The sequence below is a fragment of the Anser anser genome, assembly GCF_964211835.1.
Source record: "Anser anser genome assembly, chromosome: 6".
NCBI lineage: Eukaryota > Metazoa > Chordata > Aves > Anseriformes > Anatidae > Anser > Anser anser.
The window spans coordinates 7546459-7558536 of record NC_139726.1 but is presented as its reverse complement, the minus strand read 5'-3'; the positions used below and the strand labels follow the sequence as shown (position 1 = coordinate 7558536).

At 40.7% G+C, this 12078-nt stretch overlaps 1 protein-coding gene across 3 annotated transcripts in view; it reads left to right on the top strand.

The window, feature by feature from the left end:
- The window catches only part of MGAT5 (alpha-1,6-mannosylglycoprotein 6-beta-N-acetylglucosaminyltransferase), a 115309-nt gene that overhangs the window by 27386 nt on the left and 75845 nt on the right, over positions 1–12078 (top strand). The window contains exon 1 of one of the 3 annotated variants that reach the window (XM_083841304.1): positions 4639–4657. The exons of 1 other annotated variant lie outside the window; for it this stretch is intronic. The gene's annotated coding sequence lies outside the window, so the exon portion shown is untranslated. Of the gene's footprint in view, positions 1–4638; positions 4658–11654; positions 11803–12078 lie in introns of those variants that run through there. One more of the 3 variants, XM_083841305.1, reaches the window with a different exon arrangement.

The window sequence follows — 12078 nt, the reverse complement described above, 5'->3', positions numbered from 1 at the left end:
TTTATTCTCATCTATTAATAGTCATAATGATTAAATGTGGAGAATAACACGGCTTTTGTATTTAATAATAAAAACCGTAAATGAGTATTTTTGGGGTAATGATATATTCTTACTTGTAATTCCTGTATTGAACAGTAAGCCTCCATTAAACTAAGAAGTCAGATTTCATGTTCTTGAAACCACGTTCTTCTCCCAAGCTGAATGTGGACACTATTTATTTATTTATTTTTATCTCCCCCAAACTCTACTTTGTTGTGATGTCTACAGAAAAAAAACGCAATAAGACCGCCCGTCTTGTTGGCATGACTTCTTCCTGCTCATTCCTTGTCTTGCCAGTCCATCCGCTTGCACCCTCTGCATTTACAGGGCTCGGCTGCTGGGGACAGGACTTGTCTTGTCCTTGATGCTGTCAGATGACAAACCCAAGACTCCTAATCCATATGGAGGATTTGCTGTAATGCGGTAATACTAGTCTGGAGGGGTGAGGCTAATGCTAAAAACCTTGCATGTACAATATGACACATTCACCGGTGTATTCTGGTGAAATCCAGCCACTTCTTGGCTAGGAAATAACAGTTGTGCGTCTTTCCTTTCTTTCCCTTCCACCTTTCGTTATGCTCTACAAGCTACACTGTTGTACAGTTTGATCCATTTACATATCTCAAATTTAGCTTTCCAGACAGAAATACACAGACATGAATTACAACTTGACATGAAAAATGTGATCAAGCTCGTGGGGTTTTTGTGTTTCAGAGGAATTGGGACTTTTCACGACTTCGGAAATTTTCTTCTAAGAAAATGTTTGCACGTTCTTCATGCTTACAGCTACAAATAGTGCTATCGCCAGCAGATGGTAGGTGGTAGGATCAACCTGGTTATTGTCTCACCTAATCATTTCCACCCTTTTAGGTGACATTTCAGTATTTACTCATCCTGCAAGCTGCCAATTTGTAAGATCTGAAATGTAATAGGGGAGAGCGGTGTGGTGGTTAGATAACTGTTCCTACTTGTCCCTCCGTTGTGTATACATATAGGGAGTTTTGTGCTGTGTCCTTTATCTTATATGTTTGCTCCAAACCTCTTCAGTACCACATCTTTAACAATGCTGTTAGACAAGCTGATTTCTTCCTTCTGCTTCCATCGGATGTTTAGATCAGGCGAATGGATTATCTGTTCCAACGCAACTTGTAACCAGCCGTGTCTTCCTACAGCCTTTATTATTCCTTTAGTTTCTTTTAATTCTTTTTTTTTTCATTGGGAGTGGTGCATAAGATTACACAGTCCACTGAAACCTTGGTGTTGCTGCTTCTCTACGCGGCCTCAGTCAGCCCCTTTTGTTCATTGGTTGTGTTTTAGGCAGTCCCGTTTGGTTTGCTCCTCTTGAAAAACTGCACAACAGGCACTTCATTTGACTTTCCAAACCTGATCGTCTGGAATTTGCTTGCCATGTTGAAATCGAACGATTTCAGTGGAGGAGGAGAAGTAAGGAATGTTAGGGAATACATTTTTATTTAAAATAAATGGAATGCAGTGGGTGACCCTTTTTGTTGTTATGCAAATGTTCGCTTCAAAAATGAATTCTTGTCAAGGTTCTTGGGGGAAAAAAAGTGGGATGTCTTGGTCCCTTTCTCTTTTTTGAAAACTATTTGTTCTTGTTCTCTCAAAACTCTTTCCTTGGAGTTGGCTACAGTGTGGAGAGCTTTTTGTTACTGTTTTTGCTGACACTTTCCTAAGGCTTGCTGGTTTGCATTTCAAATCTCCCTGATGTTTATTTGCTTGCGGTGTTTGCAATGTCACTTCAGTTATGCGCATGAATTATTTTCTAGGCATTTATCCTTCACCCACTGCTAACGTTAGATCTTGGGTAGTTTTGGTTCCTACCTTTGTCCTTCAAACTCATCTTTTTTCTCCCTATTCCCTAAAAAGACTGAATTACCAACTAAAGTGGGGAAAAATGCTATCTGACAGGTTATCTTTTCATTATCATGCAGTCTTGAATGTGGTTTGCTTCTGTACTTTAGCAAAACACATTTTACAAAAAGTCCTGTGTGGTTTTTTAGATCTCTGTGCACTTAGGTGAAAATTACTTCTCATGTTGTGCATGTTTGTCAAAATACTCCTCATGCTTTTTTCCCCCCACTAAACTTCTTTTTCCAAAGTGATGAAAATGGTTCTGTTTGCTTGTTGATAGTTGCCTAGAGAGCCTACCTTCAGTGGAGAATGAGATGCTTTTAGTTTTATATCTAGTGCATTATAATGCTCAAAAGCTAAATGATGAGAAATACCATTATAACTCTTTTTAAAAGAAACTGGTGTTATATTGGATTTTGTTTTGAGAGTGTAGAAAATTGGAGTAATAATTCTCTCCATCTCCTCAAAAGACTGAAATGTCTATTAAATTGGGAGAAAAAGCTTATCTGCTAGGTTATTTTTTCATTATCATGCAGAAAAACTGGGTTTTCATTCTGTTTTAATTGAAAACATCAAGGACCTAGGCCATAATGCGAGGGAAGCATGGTGCAGTTAGTAACAGGAAATAATTGAAGGGGTGCTATGCGCAGACTGGTACTTGGAGGAAGTCAGCAGGAGGAAATTTCAGGGCACCGGTTCCGAATTTTCCCATTGATGTTATTTGCAATGTTTGCCTTCAACACTTTCTGTGCTTCCCTGTCCCTTTTGTGCCATTCTACAGCCAAGGGAAGGGGGCAGTGGGGAAGGTGGTCTAAGGCTGGAGGATTTCCTCCTTGTGGACAGGGGGAGAGATCACAAAGGAGCACGGGACGTGCTAGGAGAAGGATGGATGTGGTGCTCTTGAAGCACCCCGCCGTGGAAGTGCCCAGCTTCAGGGGTTTTCTGTGTGAGTTGTGCCCTAGCTGTTGAACCTGAGTGGAGCTGCAAGGGGATTTTTGTGGGCTTTTGTGTTCTGCATAACGTGTATGTCTTCCTCCTAGTACTGGGAAATCCAAGCCAATCAGACTTGGTGGTCCAGATTTTCTGCTCTACTGCAAAGTGAGGGAGGCCAACAAAGGACACTCTGCCTTTCTGTATTACCTAGATTGACACCGAGGTACAGAAAATATTTATTTGGGTGCACATACAGTCAGTTGCTCTGTTAAGCTGCCCCAGTCAGTATTGCAAGTGGAACTCTACCCGTGTGAGGGCCCAACAAGCCCTTCCTTCTTAACTTCAGTGACCTCTGCGTCATGGTCATAAATCCCAAGGAGCTGCTGCAGTCAGTACCGGGCACGCTGCAAGCCAGCTGCAAGGATTGAGTTTGTATGCTGGAAAACAACTATGGCCAATGACACACACATGTTTGGATAGAATATTTTCTGTTGGTCAAGCGGATGGAAGCTATCTCTGGTTTATAATCCTCCGTGTGCTTCCATTTGTTGATGAAGAAATGGCGCGAGGAGATAGCTTTTGCCGCTTTGGGTTCCAAAGTAGAGCTGTGGCTGAAGCTCCGTGAGTAGCAGCCCTAACAAACAAGCCTTGTACTTTCAGCTGGTCCCACAAAACTTGTTGCATCTCTAAGCCAGGTGTTTGGTGGGTTGCTTTTTTGTTGGGTTTGGAGTTTGAAGTTCATATGCAAAGGGGAAGAGGGAAGGGTGAGATATGTAAATCGTACTTGATAAAGAAATCGGAACAATCTGATACGCACCAAAATCATCCTTTTCTTTAACAGGATGTGCTTCTTGGTTTGTGCTTATATAAAAGTGCAGAAAGGATGTTATGCAAATAAGTGTTTCTTAGCTTGACACTCACTACGCAGCCACCTGTTAAAACATAATGGTATAGATCAGTCCCAGTACGAGATACGAACGCTTTGCTGCTTGTGGTGAAATATGTTTACTAACCAGAAAGCAGATTTTGTTATCAAAGGAAAATTTGAGAGCTTGAACAAATGGATGTATATGAACTGTGAGAGTCGTGCATAGGATGGTGGTGTTCTAGTAACTGAAACAGCCTGGCCAGCTGACTCCTGCAGAAAACTTCGTTTTTTACTTCTAAACTACAAATTTGGGCAAGGCTGGGTTTAAAAGCACGTTATTTTTTGACTGTATTTAGATGTAACAGTATCAGAACCCTTGACACTCTTGTGAGAACCCCTGACTAGTAGTCTGAACTCAGTATCACTAGACATACCAAATTACTTGTTGTCAGACCGGTGAGAGGGGTTCCTTCTCAGAAACCGTGGGGAACAGCTACTGGCAGTTGCTGAAGTCTCTAAAGGATGTTCAGTAGTGCCTCTTCTGTCACCTGTGGTTAGAGGTGTGGATATGCAGCGTTTCTGAGCATCTCTGCCTGCATAAGTTTGTACATAAAGTGTTTTGAAGAGAGTGGCTGCTTTGGAACATTTGGAAGCGCTGCTTACAGTTTTGAAAAACGTAAGTTTAGAGGAACTCTAAATTGTTACTTGACCGCATGGAAGGAGGTCATGTTCACCAATTTAATTAATTACTGTGACACTAAACCTTGTGGTTTCTGAGATGTAAATGCTAATATGCAATTTGTACTAATTTTTTCATAATCCTGCATGTAAATCTTGAATATGTTCTTGCAGTGCCTCTAGCTCTATTTCCTACTGTTTGCATCCAGCATCGCCTTGCTACCTGGGCAGCGACCTTAATACAGACCCATGATGTCTCGTGAGAAGGTAATGTTCTGTCTTGGCCCTGGTGGCCACAGAGAACTGTAGAAAAACTTACACTTGTGAACGTACATACATGTAATGGAGCAGACCTTATTTACACACTAAGGACCAGATCCTCATGGTGTAAACTGACACCTGACCATATGAAATTTTTTTTTGTTAGGTTGATCCATCAATACGGGTAGCAGTACTGAAGAACGTTAATACTGAGGGAGTATCCTCTTATCTTGGAGAATTTACTTACAGAAGGTAATCACTGGCTGTGGCTTTCTCAGAAATGAGCAGGTCTGCCTATTCCTCACTCAAGGTGAAAGCTCTGCCAACTTTTAAGTGTATCAGGAAGCGCCAGTAACACCGTGAGGAAACTGTTTCCTTCATTGATATTTACCGACCCGTTTGTGTGTGGGACTTTATTAGTTATACATCAGTAGTTGCCCCTGTAATCTCCTTTTCATCTGTTGGCATCTCAGTCATAATGTTGATTTAATAACACTTAGTGGTTTGCTGTGTTTGCTTTTGTTGGTTTTGTTTTCTCCTGTATCACCCAGTGTGTTCAGTTTGTTAAGCCCTTGTCTTTTCAGGTCACTTCTGCTAGTGCCTTTTCATCTGCTTATGGTATGTTCGGTTTACTTTGACTTGCACTGAAGTGTTTTGTTGCCTCATCTCCTCATTTGGAGCGTTTGTTTTCCTTCTCCCTGTGTCACCTTTCACTTTCTTGACTAGCCTAATACTTCAGTCTTTATTGTAGTGATTTTTTCTCAGATTTTCAAGTTTTTTTTCCCTTTCTTACCTTTCTTACTCATGTTCTCTCTTTCTCCCTGTATCCGTTACTCTGTAACTGCATCGATTGCTGTGTCAATGAATTGCTGATGATATTTTCAAAGTCTTACTCATAATTAAAAGGAAGGTCTCACCTTCTGTTCTATTGCTCATATTATTATCTCTGACCTGTTATACTGAAGATGGGAATACAAAATTTATGCCCCTTTGATTTTTCTGCTCTAATTTTCCACTGAAACAAGGCTCTTCCAGTCATCTAATTTTTCTCCCTAATAACTTCAGAATCAAATGGAATTACTGTGGGACTGCTTGTTACACTTGGTGCAAGTTGGTGTAAATTAGCAGCAGGCTCAGAAGACCCTTGCTAGCACGGCAAGGGAAGACATGGAATCCAAAGAGATGATGAAAAATACAGAAAACTTAAACTGCAACTTCATTTTTGAAGTATTTGCATGTTGTTACAATGGTTACCTGGCCGTAAATCGGCCAGTGTGTGATCTGGGCAGCTTCAGCATGCTGCAGGAATTCAGGTAACCCTTTTGATACAGTTGCAGCTCATTCAATCATAAGCTGAATTCTGGTTTGAAGCAGGTTCTGCCTTAGTAAATCTGCAGCTGTGAGCCATTTTGTAACCAAAATGTACCTGAGTAAAGGCATAGCTTTTTGTATCCCTTTGTTTTGGCCTTTAAAGTTACTAAGTGTTTTGTTACTTGAGGGAGTAACTGCAGGTAGTTGATTCATGAGTTTATTTCTTGGCAATTCCTGTGGTGAATATCTATGATATGAATGAGTTTGGTAGTTCAGAGTAGTTCAGGTTGTTTCCAAACACAGGTTTGAACGAGAAGCTTTTAGAAGTGAAGTAATAACCCTACTAAGAACACTGTGGCTTGTATCGTGGAGTATTCTCGGAGATTACAAATGGGATTCCCCTTTAGTGAAGATATTCCAGGAATGCACCGAATGTCCTCGAGCTGTTAGCGATTCCTCATTAAGAGGACTAGGTACAACCCACAGCGCTGTCCCCCCCAATATTAACACACACACGTGGTGTGGATGTCAGCTCCTCTAAACCTATCGCTTTATTTTGCAGATCCGCTCCTGTTCTGTTGTGGTACTTGCTAACGTAAATCGAGATTTTGACACCTGAGGTGTGATTTTGTCTGGTAAAGGCAGGCTTCAGGCTTTCCTTCCTGGTTCATTTCAGGCTAACTTCAGTGAGAAAATGTCTTGTGTAAGTTCTAACTACGTTCTTTGAGGAGGAAGAGCAAATCCATGATGACTCTGAAATGAAAGCATTTGATACTGTAAATAATTAAATTTGCCAAGATATTAACATTTGCTTTGGAACTGCGCTGCAGAAGGAATAAAGGTTTGCTTTCAGCACTGCAAATGAAGCTACTCTTGCTACCAAACTTTGAATGAGAGTATTGACAACAGCCTCAGCAAAACATGCTGGAAAGGATGCGTTTCCAGTAATTTAGATGATTTATAAAAAGCATTGAGGCTTTGAAGAGAGTTCATTACCCAAAGCATCATCGTGCTGTGGACCAGAACCATCAGGCAAAATAGCTTTCTCAAGTAATAATAGATGGTCGCTATCCAAAGGACCTGAAAACTTGGGAGTGAGAGAGGCTAAAAAAGATGTGTTGTTAACGATGGGCTCTAAGCAACAAAGAGCCTTGTGGGTTCTGCATCTGTCCTTATGTACCAGTAGGCTCCCGAAATGCTCTGTTATGCAGAATAGCAGCTTAGAAACCTGTGTTGCTTGCTAGGACTTCTTAAAATTATTTCCTGTGTGTGTGCACGCGTATGCGTGTCCTCTCCCTCCCCCTCTCCCTGCCTGGCAGTAGTCTAAATTTGAGACAGCAACAAAGCAATAATACAGATTTACTTGCCTTACGCTGCTTGACTGCGCTGGCTGTTTTCTGCATTTAATTTTTTTTCACTTAGTTCTGTAAGGGCCACAGCTGAAATATTCCTCTGAGTTTGCCAGTACAAGCTGTTCTACAGCTGTCTAGGGATGTTGGAAAAAGGGAGGCTGTTTTCCACCTACTTAAAATAGTTCCTAAGTTTTGTGCCCTACACAATGTGAAGTAGAGCTCGTATTTTTGCAGAGGAAGCTTGTATAGTTCATTACATCTCACAGATAACTGGAAAGCTCTGTCTTGTGTGACTGTAGGTTTCTAACTGGGCTTTTGGGATGTGTGCAGACCTACACGTGTGCCCCTTTAAACATTTTGATAGTGGGATTGCAATGTTTCTGGTACGACATTACAGTTTAACAAAAAACCAAGCTTTGTAGCCCTGGTGCTGTTGCTGACTGAGCAATGCTACAGTCCCTCATCAGCTAGGATGGGATAGACTGCCTTTTAGTGCTAAGTAGAGCTGATCTCTCTGCTCCAAACTGTTGTTACTTAGAAAGAGAAATAAGAACCATTAGCAGCTTTAATTTTGAGTGCTTATCTAATTGTGTCAGCACTTGGTAAATACCAATGCTTATAAACAGGATATACACAGGAGGTATGGGGTATGTGTTAGAATGTTTTGCTGTTTTACTAACTTTGAAATGAGATTGCAATTTGTTTCATATCTAATCTTTTCCCATAATAAAGGCCTTAAATACAGAAACCAGAGCAACGGAATAATCAACAGCACTGTTGCTTCCAAATGGGTGACTGTTAAAACTTTAATTCCATTAAATTCTGTGCTTTGGAGATGCAGCTCGTATTTTCAACCATTTGTCTAACCACATAAATTGGAGTGTGTTCAAAATGCTTGCCAAGAACAAATCTGTAGGAAGAGATGTTATACTTTGACCCAGGTTCAACGTGTTCTAAAGCAACAAGAAATAAATATTTCTGAAGACTTATTTAATGTTCAGCTAAGGGAAAAAAAACAATCTATGATCTGATACGCACTTGCTCAATAGCGCGCACATTAATTTCCTATGCGTTTCTTTCTACTTTTTCTCTATTTTAACTTGATTCTCCTGTCTTTTTGTCTTGGTGTGACCTTCATAGAAAGCTTGAATGTATAATCCTGTAGCTGCAATTTATTGAAACCCAATTTAATAAGAATGTCTTTCATGTTTTGATTATCCAGCATCCCCAGCCAATGATAAGAAATTGAAGTAAGTTAATTTTCTTACAGAGATGATTCTTTAAGCATCTTCTGTAGTCTAAAACTCTTCCAATAAGATGTAGTAAGCATGAACATGTTTGGATCTTTCCTTAAATCTTGAACTTTCTCAGCTGTCTGCATGGGGTCTAGCACAATTGCCAGAGCGTGTTGGCCATCAAGTTGACGAGAGATGGTAGTTGGGCATCTACATAGATGCGAGCTTTCTTGCTGAATACAAAGCACTTTTTGACTTTCCTCTGTGAGCTGGACAGGGCTGCTGTTGAGAGCTGCTTGTTTTTCTCTTGGACAGACCGCAAGATGTGATGTAACAGGCTGAGTTGTGGTTAATAGCGGTGGGAGAGACTGGGGCCTGGAGTATCTGCCTGATGCGTGAAATGAGCTAACGGATTCAATTTTTCTGTAATAAACATTAGTTCCCAGAGTGCGAAGTAATTTGGGTGCTTTGATTATCAGCTGAATTCAATTCCATTTTTCATTTAAAATATTTTCTGAATAAGTTCAAAGCAATTTTTGTTAGCTCCTCCAGCTTTAGTTGTGCTCTCTGACTTAGGGAGGCGGGAGAGAATTCCCCGAGCCCAAGCTGCACACACAGGACTGCTATGTAATAACCAAAGGCATTTTGCTCATAGTCTTGGAGAATTTCCAGGTGATCTAAAAAGTGTGAGACCATGTTTCTCAGCAAGTGCCAGCGTTCTGCCTCTCAGCGGTCATAATTCAACTGTAAGTTTGAGAATGGCGTACAAGGATGTCGCGTGTTAGGCTTGGACTGAGTTGGATGTCACCTTTGGGTAGATGCAAAGAGGGGAAGGCAAAAAGGTATGTACTTGTGTCCACATTAGAAAATTTCTTGTGCGTGATTCCTATTCCTTAAATTCATTAAAATTAATGAAGTGACTTAAGGTTCATCTGCTGAGTTATGAGGGACTCTTGAAGGCAAGAAAATGTGACTCATGCATACTTTTTTGTTGATTTTAGGGATATTTTCTAAGTCTTAGAATGACTGGGGCTCTCAGTCTCTTTTTTTAAGTTACTTCCTTCTAAATATAACAAAAAATAACTATTTCCTAATCTCTTGATCACCATGCTGACATCCCCAAATGTCATTTTTCAGTGAGAAAATTATATTTTGGGAATCTTTTTTTAATACAATGACAAGATAAATGTTATTAATATACCCTGCAATTTGCCTGTAAATGGCTGCAAACATTTAAATTTATTTTGTTCAAGGTCAGGGATATTTCTGGTTTTATGAAGTTTGAGGAAGTCTTCCTATTCCTAGTCCTAAAATTAATTCAGGTTTTTGATCTCTAAGCACTGTTATTAAAAGATTGGGATAGGTTTTGGTTATAACCTTAAATTCATTGTCCGGAATGTCTTTAGTCCATAAGAATTCTTTGAACCATAAGAATTTCAATCTCTAAGGATTTTCTTGTAGCCTTTTTTCCCTTTTTTTAGTCCATGTGGGTTAAAAACAATGGGATCACACAAAATTCCTTGTCACATCTTTCTTCCATGTAAATGCTTCAGTTCTGAGCTTCTTTGGTATTGATACTAAAGAAATTTTGATCTGTAGGTCAACTGTCTGAGCGGCATTCTTTCATTGGTCTGTTTATCAACTGTATTTTGGTGTAGTTCTCTTTGCTCTAGCCAGTCCGTGCTCCAAACGTGCCTAAACTGGTGTGCATCTTCACGTAAAACAAAAATGTTCTCTGATCTATTAAAAGTCCTTTGAGTTCTTTAAAGCCACAGCAGGTACAGTAAAATGTTGAATTATGCAGTATAAGAAGATACGAGGTGTATCTTATTTATCAGAAAACGTTTGGAAAATTGTTTGTGCAATATAAAATATTTGTATAACTAGTTCTGAGAGGGTTTTAGGTAGGGTACTGGAGGATGGTACTTAGCAGTGAGTGCTAAATGTGAAACAGTAAAGAGTAATGGCTGTGATAGTATGCATGATGGCTGAAGCACATAGATTGATCCTTCTGCACGGTTTTGGGAAAAACAGACTTCTTGCACCCTGGAGAAAGTGTCCTGTATCCTTCTCTTCTATCTTGGCTCTGGTTTACTATGTGTTTGCGGGAAGATTTGCCATTGTAATCACTTCTGTGTAAACATTCCTCTTTTTTTGTCTTTCCTCCCTGAAATACCAAGGTAAGGAAACAACATGAGAAGAAGAATGACAATTTATATTATGTAGGACTAAACTGCAGAAAATGATGTGCTGGGTAGAAAATTGGAAACATTTTGGAGTGCTCTGTGAAATCACAGGCCCACATGGGGAAATGCTGGTTGAGTTGCCACCCAAACTGTTTCTAAGTGGAGAAATTTATTTTTGAAAGTGCAGGCAAGCTGCTTGCTCAAGATGCAAATTTACTTTTTTATGGCATCTTATCAATTCCTCTCCTTCAACTTTCTGCCCACCACCTCCTGCCAATTTCTACTACACACACACACATATATATGCGTGAAAGCAAACATGCCCCCCAAGTCTAAAAAACAAACTCAGAGTATTTATACTCTTACTCTCCCTCAGTCCATCTGGCCTGCTTCTCCTGTTGTGCCCCGGTGTTGTTCTGCTTTTCTCACTTCGTGGTGTCGCATCGCAAATTGCCGCTTCAGGAGCAGCGTGCGGTGCCCTTTCAGCTGTGGATGGGGGGTGAGAGAGGAGAAGCAGTGACATCTGTCAGCTAGAAGGAAAGAACCAGCTGGCAGGAGCATTGCTGAAAATAAAGTTGAGCAGTAGGAAGATGAACAAAACTCAGGCTCCATAGTTCAGACGAGGAAATGTTTTTATGCATTCTTTTATATACTAAGGAACTTAAATTGTACCCCTACTAAAAGCATGCGTAAACATTGGTTACTAGACAAGGCTGGGATAGTTGCATGAATTTTCAGCTACCTTTCCTTCCATGACATGCTGGCGTCCTCTTTGAGGTATGTAGAGGATGTGTGCAACTTCAGTGAGCTGGAAACCTCGCCTGGACCTTGTGTTTGCCTACTTGGGTTAACATTGCAGGCTTTGCTAGCGTGCTTCTGCTCCTTTCAGATCTTGTGAATCTTGTCTGTTACAGGACTGATCCCAGCTGAATGAGGAGGATTTATTTTTGAGGCGGTTTAAATGTATGACCTTAACAGTTGAAGTAAATTAAGTGATTAGTTGTTGGTTGGAATCAGCAGACTAAATGATCTGGCCGTATCTGTCCTCTCATCAGGGAAACCACCAGGTTGGTGCTGGGAGTTAGTCTGATATCGGGTTTCTCCTGAAGTCTTGTGAAATGTTTTATTGCGGAACTTACCTCTTGGAAGAACAAACAAAAGGCAGCTGGTGGAAGCTCTCAGTGGGTCCTGAGGCTGCAGCTTTCTTCCTGTGCTTCTATGACCCCGCCAGGCTAGGAGGGCAGCGGGCCGCCCTTAGCGGCGAAGCAGATGTGGAGTGAGCCTTTCGCTGTGCCTGCCATCTGCCCTCTGCTTGGTGCCCTGAAGATGGTCAGCGACTAAAA